Source organism: Scylla paramamosain, chromosome 39 (assembly GCF_035594125.1).
Source record: "Scylla paramamosain isolate STU-SP2022 chromosome 39, ASM3559412v1, whole genome shotgun sequence".
NCBI classification, from domain to species: Eukaryota; Metazoa; Arthropoda; class Malacostraca; order Decapoda; family Portunidae; genus Scylla; species Scylla paramamosain.
Window position 1 is genome coordinate 1,945,001 of NC_087189.1, and position 12,500 is coordinate 1,957,500.

A 12,500-nucleotide genomic window follows, 5' to 3' on the forward strand; every position below is an offset into this window, starting at 1 on the left:
TCTTTCTTTATTCTCATCTCATTCCTCTTTTCGTGGTTGCGTGATTCTGTTTTTTTTTTTTTATTCCCTTTTTTCTCTTCTTTTGTTTTCTCGTGTTTATTTTTGTGTTCTTTTTTTTTTCAGCTTCTTGTAGTTTTCATCATACATTTGGGTCACTTAATTCTGGTAAATGAGAGAGAGAGAAAGAGAGAGAGAGAGAGAGAGAGAGAGAGAGAGCGCCAACCTGTGTGTATATGCGCGTGTGTGCGTGTATGCTTGCGTGTGTGATTGTGTGTGTGTGTGTGTGTGTGTGTGTGTGTGTGTGTGTGTGTGTGTGTGTGTGTGTGTGTGTGTGTGTGTGTGTGTGTGTTAGACGGTGACGGTATTAGTGACGGAGGTGGGACGGTACGGTCTTCTGAAGATTCTGCAGGAGGGGTGACGCAGCAGGAAGAGGAGAGAAGAAGGTAGGAGCAAGAGAGAGAGAGAGAGAGAGAGAGAGAGAGAGAGAGAGAGAGAGAGAGAGAGAGAGAGAGAGAGAGAGAGAGAGAGAGAGAGAGAGAGAGAGAGAGAGAGAGAGAGAGCATTCCTCACCCGCCTTCCCATCCTCGCCTCTCGCCGTATTAAGATAATTTGTTGATCCTCGCACGTTCAGTATTTGCCTCTCGCGACGCCCAAGAGGATGACAAACAAAACTACTGGCGGAGGGAATGCTGTGAATGTTGTTTTTCGTCTCGTCTTTCAACGCGAGGCGCTAACCTGTGTTATTTGCCGCATAATATTACTTGAGAGTGAGCATAACTTTTTTTCTTTTTTCTTCCCTTTTTTTCTTTTATTTACGTGTTGTGGAGTCTACCAAGGAGCATAAGAATAAGAAAAGAAGTTGAAAAAGGAGAAAAATGTCAGTTCTGAAAAAAATAAAATGATAATTATACAAGGATATCTAAAAAAAATGTTAGTTTTCTGAATTATTTTGATAATCTTTTAAGACATTACAAGACAACACAGAAGCAAGTAGAGGCTTCCAGAGTTTACTGGTAAAAGATATATAAAGGGTTAAGTTACTGGGATGAGGGACGCGCCCTTTTGTAGTTCAGAAGACCCTCCTTAGTGATCTGCTGGGAAAGGGAAGGTAAAGAGAGGACAGACGATATTCAGTACCTCCTCCCTTCTTCAGCTTGCTATTGGGGTCTTTTTAGATCGGGTAGCTGAAGGAGGCACTGAAGTAGGAGAAACCGGCACAGAAGAGAAATTTATGGTCTAGATGAGGAAAAAAGGACGGAAAGACGCGTGTGGTTACAAGTGGAGGAGGTGGAGAGATGTATTTCCTGGATTTAAGGTTCTACAGACGGAAGGTGGCGCTGACGGAGGAAATGGTGTTTACATGAAGATATGATAAAATGGTATGTCTTGTACCTCACCCCTTCGTCAGGTAGGCAGTGGAATTTACCTGGATGCATTGTGATCCTCCGTAAAGTGATAGCAGAAGGCGGCGCTGACGAAGGAGAAAGGAATGTGTTACGTAAGAACAGGACAGAAGTGTCATGTCTTTTACCTCATCTCTTCGTCATCAGTGGATTTACGTGCATTCCTTGTGTTCTTCCGCGAGGTGAAGGCGCAGCAGAAGGCGGCGGCGCGGGGGGAGGAGAAAGTCGTGGCGTGGATGACAGCGGGGACCGTCATATGGAAATTTTCCCCGTGGGTAGTCGTGGGTGTCAGGTTGTGCGTGTGGAGTGTGTGGAGGAAAGGGTTGGGTCGGAGAGACTTGGGAAGCGGTGGCGTGGAGTGGAGAAGTGCGTGGCGTTGAATACGTGTGCGTGTGGAGCTCCCGAGGAAGATGAGGGGGAGGAATGCAGCCTTTCTTTGCGCCCTCATGCTTTTTTCTTCCTTACCGCGAGTTAGTAAATGACAGTAACAGGCTGAGTGGCGGCATTTTAAGACTCTCGAGGAGAGAAGGGGACGCTGGCGGGCCGGGAGCACCAAGACCAGTAACGGTGCTGAATCTTCGAGGAAAAAAGGAAGCTACGTATGTACAATAATATGTGTTGGTTCCCGCGGCGAGCAAGTCCGAGCGGGCGACAGAAGATCAGTAATGGATGTCAAGTAGGGGGAACATGTCGTTGGGGAGTCGTAGAGTCGTCCACGCCGCGGCTCGGGGTAGTGGACGCCCAGAAAAGGCCTGGGGTCGTGGCCGGACATGTCATCAGTAAAAAGCAATAACATTAATTTCAAATACCGTTGTGGTTGACTGGTCAGTTTAGAGTTTGTTCCGCAACCTTAGCCATGCGATGCCCTCCCTGCCTCTCCCTGCCTCACTCTCTCTCTCTTTCTCTCTACCTCTCCATGCCCTTGTCTGTCTTTGTCTGTCTGTCTTTTTCTGCCTCTCCTTACCTCTCTTTATCCCTGTCTCTCAACCCTTTCTGTCTTATCAATCCCTTCCTCCTTCTACTCACTTCTTCCTACCTTTACTGCTTTCCCCTCTCTGCTTCTCCCTGCCTCTCCCTGCCTCTCCTTGTCATTCAACACGTCTCCTTGTCGCTCTATAATGTCACATGCTTAGACACACACGCACTCTCTCTCTCTCTCTCTCTCTCTCTCTCTCTCTCTCTCTCTCTCTCTCTCTCTCTCTCTCTCTCTCTCTCTCTCTCTCTCTCTCTCTCTCTCTCTCTCTCTCTCTCTCTCTCTCTCTCTCTCTCTCTCTCACCGCTTCTTGTCGCAGGTGTAACACTCTCGTCGCAGCGTGACAGACAGGTACATTGATTTACAGGAAATCTTAAGTTTAGTCACGCTTGGCGCCCGCTGCGTGTTGGGCACTTCCCGCCACGCCGCCGCGAAGACACGCTAACCCACGCTAACACACGGTAACCCACGCTAATTCACAGTAACCGCATGCTAACTCTCATTAACCCACGACAACACACGGTAACACACGGTAACCCACGCTAACTCCCATTAACCCACGCTAACACTCACGCTAATTCACTCTAAGCCATACTAACTTAAGCTAAACCAGGCAGGGAGAACCAAGCGGGGAGAACTAGGCGGGGAGAACCAGGCGGGGAGAACCAGGTGGGAAGAACGCTGTATATCCTTAGGAGTCATCAGTATCATGTTAGGATCGGAAGTCAACTATGTAGGAACCTCAGGACGTCGCCCTCTTCATCTTCTTCTTCTTCTTCCTCCTCTTCTTACTCCTCATCCTTCTCTTCTTCCTCTTCTTAATCTGAGAGGTGTAAATGTTTATATATTTTTTTGTGTTTGTTTTTGTTTGTCTTTTCTTTTGTTAGGTTCGCTGCTCTTCCTCTTCTTCTTCCTCTTCCTCTTCCTTTTCTTCTTCCTCCTCCTCTTCCTCCTCTTGGTTTTTTCTCATTTGTCCTTCTCTAAATGTGTGCACGCTATTCTTATATATATACCGCTTGTAACTCTCTCTCTCTCTCTCTCTCTCTCTCTCTCTCTCTCTCTCTCTCTCTCTCTCTCTCTCTCTCTCTCTCTCTCTCTCTCTCTCTCTCTCTCTCTCTCTCTCTCTCTCTCTCTCTCTCTCTCTCTCTCTCTCTCTCTCTCTCTCTCTCTCTCTCTCTCTCTCTCTCTCTAATTAGCGGTGATGCGAATGCCTAATCTATGTTTGCTTCCTAACCTCCTCCTCCTCCTCCTCCTCCTCCTCCTCCTCCTCCTCCTCCTCCTCCTCCTCCTCCTCCTCCTCCTCCTCCTCCTCCTCCTCCTCCTCCACTAATTCCTGATGAAATTTGGATGCAAGAGGATTAATTTGGGCTGGTTCTTATAACCTGCTAACCTGAGAGACGTACTCCTTCATTTACTCTCTCTCACTCTCTCTCTCTCTCTCTCTCTCTCTCTCTCTCTCTCTCTCTCTCTCTCTCTCTCTCTCTCTCTCTCTCTCTCTCGCTCTCGCTCTCGCTTTCGACAACAACGACCTCATTAGCAAGTCGTTGTCGTTTGTTGTCGTCGTGGCTTCATTGGGAGAGTAGGTGGGAGAGTAGTGGGAGAGTAGGGAGTCATCAAGGTATTCCTCAGGTGTGCCCTCTCCGTGTGCTGGGCAGAAGGAGACACCTGCGGATCCCTGTGCTCCTGGCGGGCATTACCTCCTGCATATTAACTGCGTGTTGTTATTCGTGTATGACAAATTATAAGCAAGAATCACTAGGCTGGGAGAGGAAGGAAGGGAGGGAAGGAAGGGCTAGGTTGGTAAGTCAGTAATTTGTCACTTCCTCGTGTTTTCCTTGTGTTTTCAGGTTTTGGATTCGTAAACGTGTCTTTTTCACCGAGGGTCTGTTTTCAAAGGCCTCACCGATGTTTTGTCTGGTTTTCATGCGTGTTTTCTTGTACGAGTTCATGTTTATACATTGTTAGAATCATGAAGGCATCCTTAAGACTCCCAGAGGGCTGTGTTAGTGTCTCGTGAATGAACAAGATGCTGAAATGTTGAGGCGTGTGAGTGTTGGTGTAGGGAGGTCCTGCGTGTGTCGGGCGTTCCCAGGTGTGCCGGAAGCCTGTACCTGTTTGTAGCAATGTCAGTACCTGGTGTGCGTCTCGGGGTCCCGGGAGGGAGTGAGTTCATTATCTTTTACCTCGCAGCGGGTATTTAAGATTCTCCTTGTGGAATGTAGGTTTTTTTCCCGGCCTGGGAGGGAGTGTGTTAGGAGGAGGAGGAGTGGACAGGCTGCGGTGCCCTTCAGTCTTACGTCCCGGGGTGTCCCAGGTGGGGCGTGGGTGTGTTGTGCAGCCTCAGTACAGCACAAAACAGGCCGCCTGTCGGCTCGGAAACAGCGCTTCCCGCCGCCGCTGTGGTCGCGGCCGTCACAGGTGCTGGTCGCTCCTTCCCGCAGCTGCTTCACACTTGATCGCCTCGTCGGGGATCACGACGCACTTAATACGCAGGCGTAGCGGCGGGACAGCGGGGCCCCATACTGATGGCGGCGGCTGGAGGGAGGACGGGCGTCCCCACAGACACCTGACCCGGCCACGCAGCAACCATGGCGGCGTAATGATGTGACGGCACCTCAATACACGCCGCGGCAGGTCCCTCGGCGAGTACTGTGACAACGGGAGTCATGTAGAATCCCTGGAATAGTGACAGACCCAACGGTACACGCGGCGCGGCCAGGCGGCGGCGGCGTCTCATGGTGCAGGGACAGGCGGGCACGACTCCTGAAGGCAGCGAGTGTAATCTTCAGTCACCCAGCGTCACCCACGCGGCCAGACGGACAAGCTTCACTGCCCCGGGTGTCGCCACTGCCCCGCCACACCGCCGCCGAGAGAAGGCAAATATACAAACAAGTACAGAAGTTAAGACTGCGCAGGAAAGTCACGGCATAGTGGAGGCGCGAGGGGGCGTGAGACACACACACACACACACACACACACACACACACACACACACACACACACACACACACACACACACACACACACACACACACACACACACACGTGCACTGACGTATCGTTCACCTTTACGCTTCATACTCCAAATTTCCGACTTTTTTATACCGAGCTCTTCCTTTATTGCGAGGTTGCATGTCTTCGCGACGCGGGGAGCTCGGCGCGACAAGCTTGACGGCGTTGCTTGCGAGGAGAGAAGACAAGACTGCTGAGGCGACGCGGTGGGAGTCACTGTCTCTGCTAGCAACACACACACACACACACACACACACACACACACACACACACACACACACACACACACACACACACACACACACACACACACACACACACACACACACACACACACACACACACACACACACACACACACACACACACACACACGAAAGCAGCACTCCCCAGAATCACGCGTTAGGGAGGAAGCACGGAGGAAGGCTGAGCTTATCACGGTAATTATGCGTCACCTCCACCTCCCCCTCTTCTCCTAACCACCGTCATCCTCCCTCGCGCTTCCTCCTGTTTACACGACACCCGCTGCGCCCCGTCACTGCAGAAACACCCACGGCACCACCCATACACTGCCTCTGGGACTCTGTGGGACTTCGTAGGGGCCAGAAAGACTCCCTTAATGTTCCTTCGGTCTGCCATCAGCTGACACATGCATTTCCGGGACTGCCATCTGCTCCCTTCCTCTTTTTCCTCCCCTGCCTTCCTATCCTGGGTCAGACTCCATTCCCCCTTCCTCCCCCTCACTCTTCCTCCCTCTTCCTCCTCCTCCTCCCTCTAGCATCATGAGTCATTGCAGGATACTCTGTTACTGCATCCTCCTCCTCCTCCTCCTCCTCCTCCTCCTCCTCCTCCTCCTCCTCCTCCTCCTCCTCCTCCTCCTCCTCCTCCTCCTTCTCCTCTTCTTCTTCTTCTTCTTCCTCCTTCTGCATCTGTCCTCTCATCCCCGACAATTAATCATGAACCATATTATCTGAATGAATAAAAACTGATTTGTAAAGAGTGAAAGATGAATGCTACCCGGTTCATGTTTCCTGTCTCACTCACTCGCTCGCTCACTCACTCACTCACTCACTCACTCACTCACTCACTCACTCACTCACTCACTCACTCACTCACTCACTCTCACTGTGGATGATTCTTGATAAACTACCGTCTCTATTCTTCTTCCCTTTCGCTCTCCCGCCATTTAAGTAGGGGAGGGTGACGGGGAGGGGGAGTGGAGAGGTGGGGTGTCTGTATAAGATGACAGTGTAGCTATGTTATTATGCAAATGTTCCCTGATGAGCAGTTTCATTGTTGTGTGTTTTCATGGCTTTGGAATACATACATTTTTAATATATCATTGCATCCCATTTTCATTATAAGTACTATTAAACACACACACACACACACACACACACACACACTCACAAACACTCTCTCTCTTTCTCTCGAGCTCATTCACCTGACCCTCCTCGCTCCCCTCGCTCCTCCTTTTCTTCCACCCTCACACCTCCCTCCCTCACCTCTCCCACCCCCCCCTCCCTCTCTCCCCCCTCTCCCCCCCTCTCCCAGCTCGTCATTATAACCGGAAACGCGGTAATAATGTGTACGTGTAGCAACTCTTTAATGTTACGTGACTCTGCCAACCTAATTTCCATGTTTCTGCCTCGCGCTACCGCCACAGCCCCCTCGCTCCACACCTGGGCTCCGTCACGCCTCCACACCTCCCGCCCCGCACCCATAATATCCACATCACCTCCACTTCACACCTGGCACACTTCGCACTTCCAGTTATCCACTTTTGTATGTGTGGATGAGATTTTGTGTGTTTTTATTTTCGGTTCTGGGTCTCGCTTTCATATAGCCTTCCACATTGCTTCCACTTCACTCCTGGGACACGCTGCGGTTCCAGTTATCCACTTCTGTATGTTGTGTGGATGTTTCTTGTTTATCTATTGTCATCGTCATCCACATTGCATCCACATTATGGCTAAAACATTATATACTTCATTTATCCGATCCACCTACACGTTACACACACACACACACACACACACACACACACACACACATCCACATTTATCCACACTGATAACTAACAGCACTCAACACGTCCCTCCACTTCCCTCTACTCCCTTCCACCTTCCCATCCTCCTCCACAGCCTCAGGTACCAACTCCACATCCTTCCACTTCCTTGAGCCACTCCACATGAAAAAAAAAAATGGAAGCGTTACATCACTACGTCACCTTGCTTATGGATTGCAATAAATATCCTAATCTAATGGGTGAGAAACAGTGGGATCCTCCGGGGAGATTGGGTCCTGCAGGAATGTCGGGCGAAGGACTCCAGACTCCTTGGGGTGACGGGTAGTGGGTGGGGTGTGGGAGCGACAGTGGTAGCAAGTAACAGTAGCGCACAGTAGCTTCTAAGGATTTCCTGAATACCCTTTGTAGTTATGTGGTGTCTTGCGGCGGCGTGGTGGGATGAGGGGCAAGGGGAGGTGCCGTGTCTTGGGATTAGTAGTAATAGTAGTAGTGGTGCTGGTGGTAGTATTATTATTATTAGTAGTAGTACTAGCAGTAGTAGTGGTAGTAGTAGTAGTAGTAGTAGTAGTATTAGTAGTAGTAGTAGTAGTAGCAGCAGCAGCATAATAACTCTTACTAAGATTTCCATTATAATCTACTACTGCTGCTGCTACTACTACTACTGCTACTACTACTATTACTACTACTTCTACTACTACTACTACTCCTACGAAGAGATAAGAGAGATCCTATCGCAGAAGTAATAGTAACAGCATCACCATTACTCCTCCTACTCCTCTAACAATTACTACTCCCCACCACCACCACCACAACCACTACTACTACTACTACTGCTGCTACTACCGCCCCTCCTCCAGCAGAAGCCAGATGCGCGGCGCCTGATCAGTGAGGGGCGACGAGGCGAAGCGACGACGCCCAACTGAACGACAAGCATCATCACAACCCGCAAATAAACCCACCACCACCACCACCACCACCACCACCACCACCACCACCACTTACGATCACAAAAAAAACATAAAACTTCCTCGGCAGAAATTTCAGCGGGGACACACACACACACATACACACACACATACACACACACACACACACACACGCAGGAGAGGACAGGTAACCCGCCAACCCCGCTGCATCCTGTCGGTGTGCCTGGCCAGCGCTGGTTGGTTAGGTTTCCCGGAGAATGACAAGCCAATATGCCATCCGTACGCAATGGTCCTAGCGAGGCCAGTCGGGCGTAAAATTACCTCAAAAGTCTTGGCGAGGGAGTGAGGGGCCGTAGGACACCCTCCAGCCGCCGCCACGAGCTACAGGAGAAGAAGTAGAAGTGGGAGGAGACACGAGGTTTAGATTACTTGAGAAAAACAGGAGGGAGGACCAAGAGGGGATTGGATAACTATTCTTCCAGTCAGGCCATCCGGTACTGGAAGAGGAAAGCAGAAGAAAGAGGAGACGGAATAAATATACCTTCAGTCCATCCTATGAGACTCAGAAGCCTGGAAAAGGAGAGGGATAAATTAGACATCCTTCCAGTACAGCCAATGAGATTTAGATGACTGGAAAAGAAGGATAGATTAGAGAGCCATGAGATTTAGATGACTGAAAAAAGGAGAGGGTTAAATTTCACACTCTTTCAGTCCAGTCCATGGAATTTAGAAGTCTGGAAAAGAAGAGCGATAAATTAGACATGCTTCCAGTTTAGCCCATGAAATTAAGAAGCCAGGAAAAGAAGAGGGGCACATTAGACAGGTCATGAGATTTAGACGGCTGGAAAAAGGGGAAGATGTTTAAATTAGACACACCTTCAGTTCAGTCCATGATATTTAGAAGCTTGAAAAACGAGAAGAGGGACAAATTAGACACTTCCAGTCCATCGCATGAAATTTAGAAGCCTGGAAAAGGATAAGAGGGGTACATTAGACAGCCCATGAGATTTAGACGGCTGGAAAAAAAAGGGGAGGGGGGACATAAGACACTTCCACTCCAACCCATGAGATTTAGATAGCTGGAAGAGGAGAAAAGGGTTACATTATACACTCTTCCAGTCCAGCCCATGTGGTTTAGCCTGCAGGAGATGAAAGAGGTCGAAGGAGAAGGAGGATGGAGAAAAACATCTTTTCAGTACCGAACAGTTTAGACGTCTGGAAAAGAAGAAAAAAGGTTACTGATACCTTTGCAGCCGCGACCATACGTTACAGACAGCTGGAAGACAAGACAGGGAACTTAGAATAGGAAAAGAAAGCTAGAAAAACACATCCTTCCAGTACCCAGCGTGAAGTTTAGACCGCTGGGAAGGCAGAAAAGTAGGATGGACAAGATACCCTCCCAGCCTTCCAGTCACGAGGTGTGGACAGCTGGAAGACACTGGAAGAGAAGACAGATCACTTGAAGGACAGACATACGAATCTCTGTCAGCGTAAAGGGAGCCCTGGATATTGGGCTTCTGAGAGAGACAGGAGAGAGATGAGTATATGAATGAAGAGACAGAAAACAAAACCTCTTTTAGTGCCTAAGAAATTCTGGAGGACCGCGGGATTCGAACCAGAGGAGCAGAGACAGCCAAGGATCTAAGTACACTGATCCTCCTACTCCTCCTACTCCTCCTCTTCCTCTAGCTTGTTGCGGGGGAGAAAAATACACACTTCTTCTTAAAATGACACGGTTTTTGGTTCTCTTAGCGGTGCGGGAACGGAAGCCAGCAAGGCGACGCGGCGACACACGGCTCAGGTAATGTCCAGGTGACGCAGGTAAAGGTGGAAATTAGACGTCGTTTTTCAGTTTTGATTCCACGTCGAGAGCTCTTGAATGAAGTGCATGATGGGGTGATGGGGGGGTGATGGGGTGATGGCATGTGTGAAGCGAGGCTCTTTTGTGTGTGTGTTTGCGTGTGTGTTTGCGTGTGGGTTATGGCTATGTGTGGCGTGGGCAGGAACTGGTGTGTGTGTGTGAGTGTGTGAGTGTGTGTGTGTGTGATTGGCGTGGGCAACCATTAGGGAGCAATGGGGCGTGCGGGGGTGAGGGAGGGGTGATGGGGCGTGTGGGGCGAGGGAGGGTTGATGGGGTAGAGGCGTGAATATGAAAGGGTTACCGGCAGCTGTCAATACTTCCTCGCTACGGTTGTGGTGGTAGTAGTAGTAGTAGTAGTAGTAGTAGTAAGTAGTTGTAGTAGTAGTAGTAGTAGTAATAGCAGTAGTAGTAGTAGAAGCAAATTTTAGCGCTAATACACCATTTCTAACCACTAAAATTAAATACAATCATTACATTTACCATTTACCATTTAGAAAAACCAGTAGAATATAAAAGAAAAAGTAAAGCACGAAAGATTTGACAACTGAATGGGGGAAGAAGTGAGAGGGCGAGAGAGAGAATGTAATGATTTAGAGAGAGAGAGAGAGAGAGAGAGAGAAGGAGAAAAAAGAGAAAGTGTAGCTCATTGCCCCTTCAAGGTACAAGATACAGCTACCCTCCCTCAGCACACCTTCCCCAGGGTCATCTCAGGCCTTCCCTAACCTGGCGGGACACGAGAACCGCTAGGGAGGAACCACGGCGAACCCACGATAGCCTCTACCTCGCTAATACAATTGTCAGGACCTCTCTCTCAGTCTTTATCTCCGTTTCTCTCTGTTTCTCTCTCTCATACATTGATTTGCGTGCGTGTGTTGACCCGCCTGGACTCGCCAAGAAAATAAAAACATCTTGGTTCCGTAGATAATGAGACGTAAGTTTATTCACGTGGTTTACCAAGCAATTATCTCTCTCTCTTCCCTCGGTCTGACAAAATATTAGTAAGGCAGTCCGGGAGATTGTACCGCGGGAACAAAGACGCGGCCGCTGGAGTGCTGGTTGCCGTCTATTGTGCCTTTCTCTGCCTGCCGGAGACGCGGGCGGAGGGCAAATACTCAAGGCGTGCAGCACAGTATCACAGCACTTGGCCCTGGGGGTGTGTGGGGGGTGCTGAGCCGGGGAAACACCAGTGCAATTTTGCCAAACAAGCACTAACCCTCTTAAACAGGTACTTGGGGTCCCGCATCTGTCAGCAGCCCGCGTGGGGAGGGGAGAGAAAGAGACTGGGGAGAAGGAGGGATGGGGAGAGGAGGAGGTTCACACGGCTACCCTGGAGGAGGAGGAGGAGGAGGTGAGGAAGAAGACAGGCATACCCACAACAGCCAGCGACAATCATCTCACAGAATTAGCACCTAGAAATGTCCCCGCACCTGGTAATCTTGAGCGAAGTGATACCTTTTGCACCTCAATCTGTCAAGCTAGAACTTCACGTCCACCGCTCCCCCCCCCCCGCTACCTCCCCCCTATCTCCGTCCCCACACCCCTTCACTGCTGGCTCGGAGGATGCAACAAATTATTAAGCACAGTCACACACACACAGTCTCCCGGGCCGCCATCTTGCTATTCGTGTCAAGCGAGGAGAAAGACAGTGAGTGTGTTTACTTCACTTCGGGAGAGGACGTCTGTCTGCACCACCCTTCCTCCCTCCTCTCTTCCTTCCTCCTCCTCTTCCTCTTCTTCCTTCTTTCTTCTCTCCTCCTCCTCCTCTTCGTGAACTATCGTCGAGTTTAGATCCTCACCTTAAGGTTTTTATTAATCTCTTTTTCTCTCATCTGTTTATGGTATTTTTGTTTCTCTCTTTCTCTCTCTCTTTCTCTCCCGTTTCAAGGAAGGAGGAGCCTGAGGAGAGGGCAAGAAAAGACGTCCTAAGTTATCCTCACTCTCTTTCTCCCCTCATTTAGTACAAAGCGAGTGAGGGTGACACTGAAAACTTGGGTGTCATTGAATAAAACTGATTTTCGATTATTTTTGTTACATTTTATATTTGTATTGGATGTGAGTGGGCTGTTATTACTGTTATTATCATTATTATCATTGCTTTGTCTCTCTTTCCAGGTGTGTATGCTCTGATGGAAGTAGTGAACGTACAGGTAAGGAAAGACAGCACACCTTGTTTAATCTCTCTCTCTCTCTCTCTCTCTCTCTCTCTCTCTCTCTCTCTCTCTCTCTCTCTCTCTCTCTCTCTCTCTCTCTCTCTCTCTCTCTCTCTCTCTCTCTCTCTCTCTCTCTCTCTCTCTCT

The 12,500-nt window shown here is 49.4% G+C and overlaps 1 protein-coding gene across 12 annotated transcripts in view; it reads left to right on the forward strand.

Moving 5' to 3' along the window:
• The window catches only part of LOC135092024 (forkhead box protein P2-like), a 409,229-nt gene that overhangs the window by 65,108 nt on the left and 331,621 nt on the right, over positions 1-12,500 (forward strand). For all 12 annotated transcript variants that reach the window (XR_010262719.1, XM_063990158.1, XM_063990160.1 and 9 more), the window contains exon 2: positions 12,317-12,351. The gene's annotated coding sequence lies outside the window, so the exon portion shown is untranslated. The remainder of the gene's footprint in view (positions 1-12,316; positions 12,352-12,500) is intronic.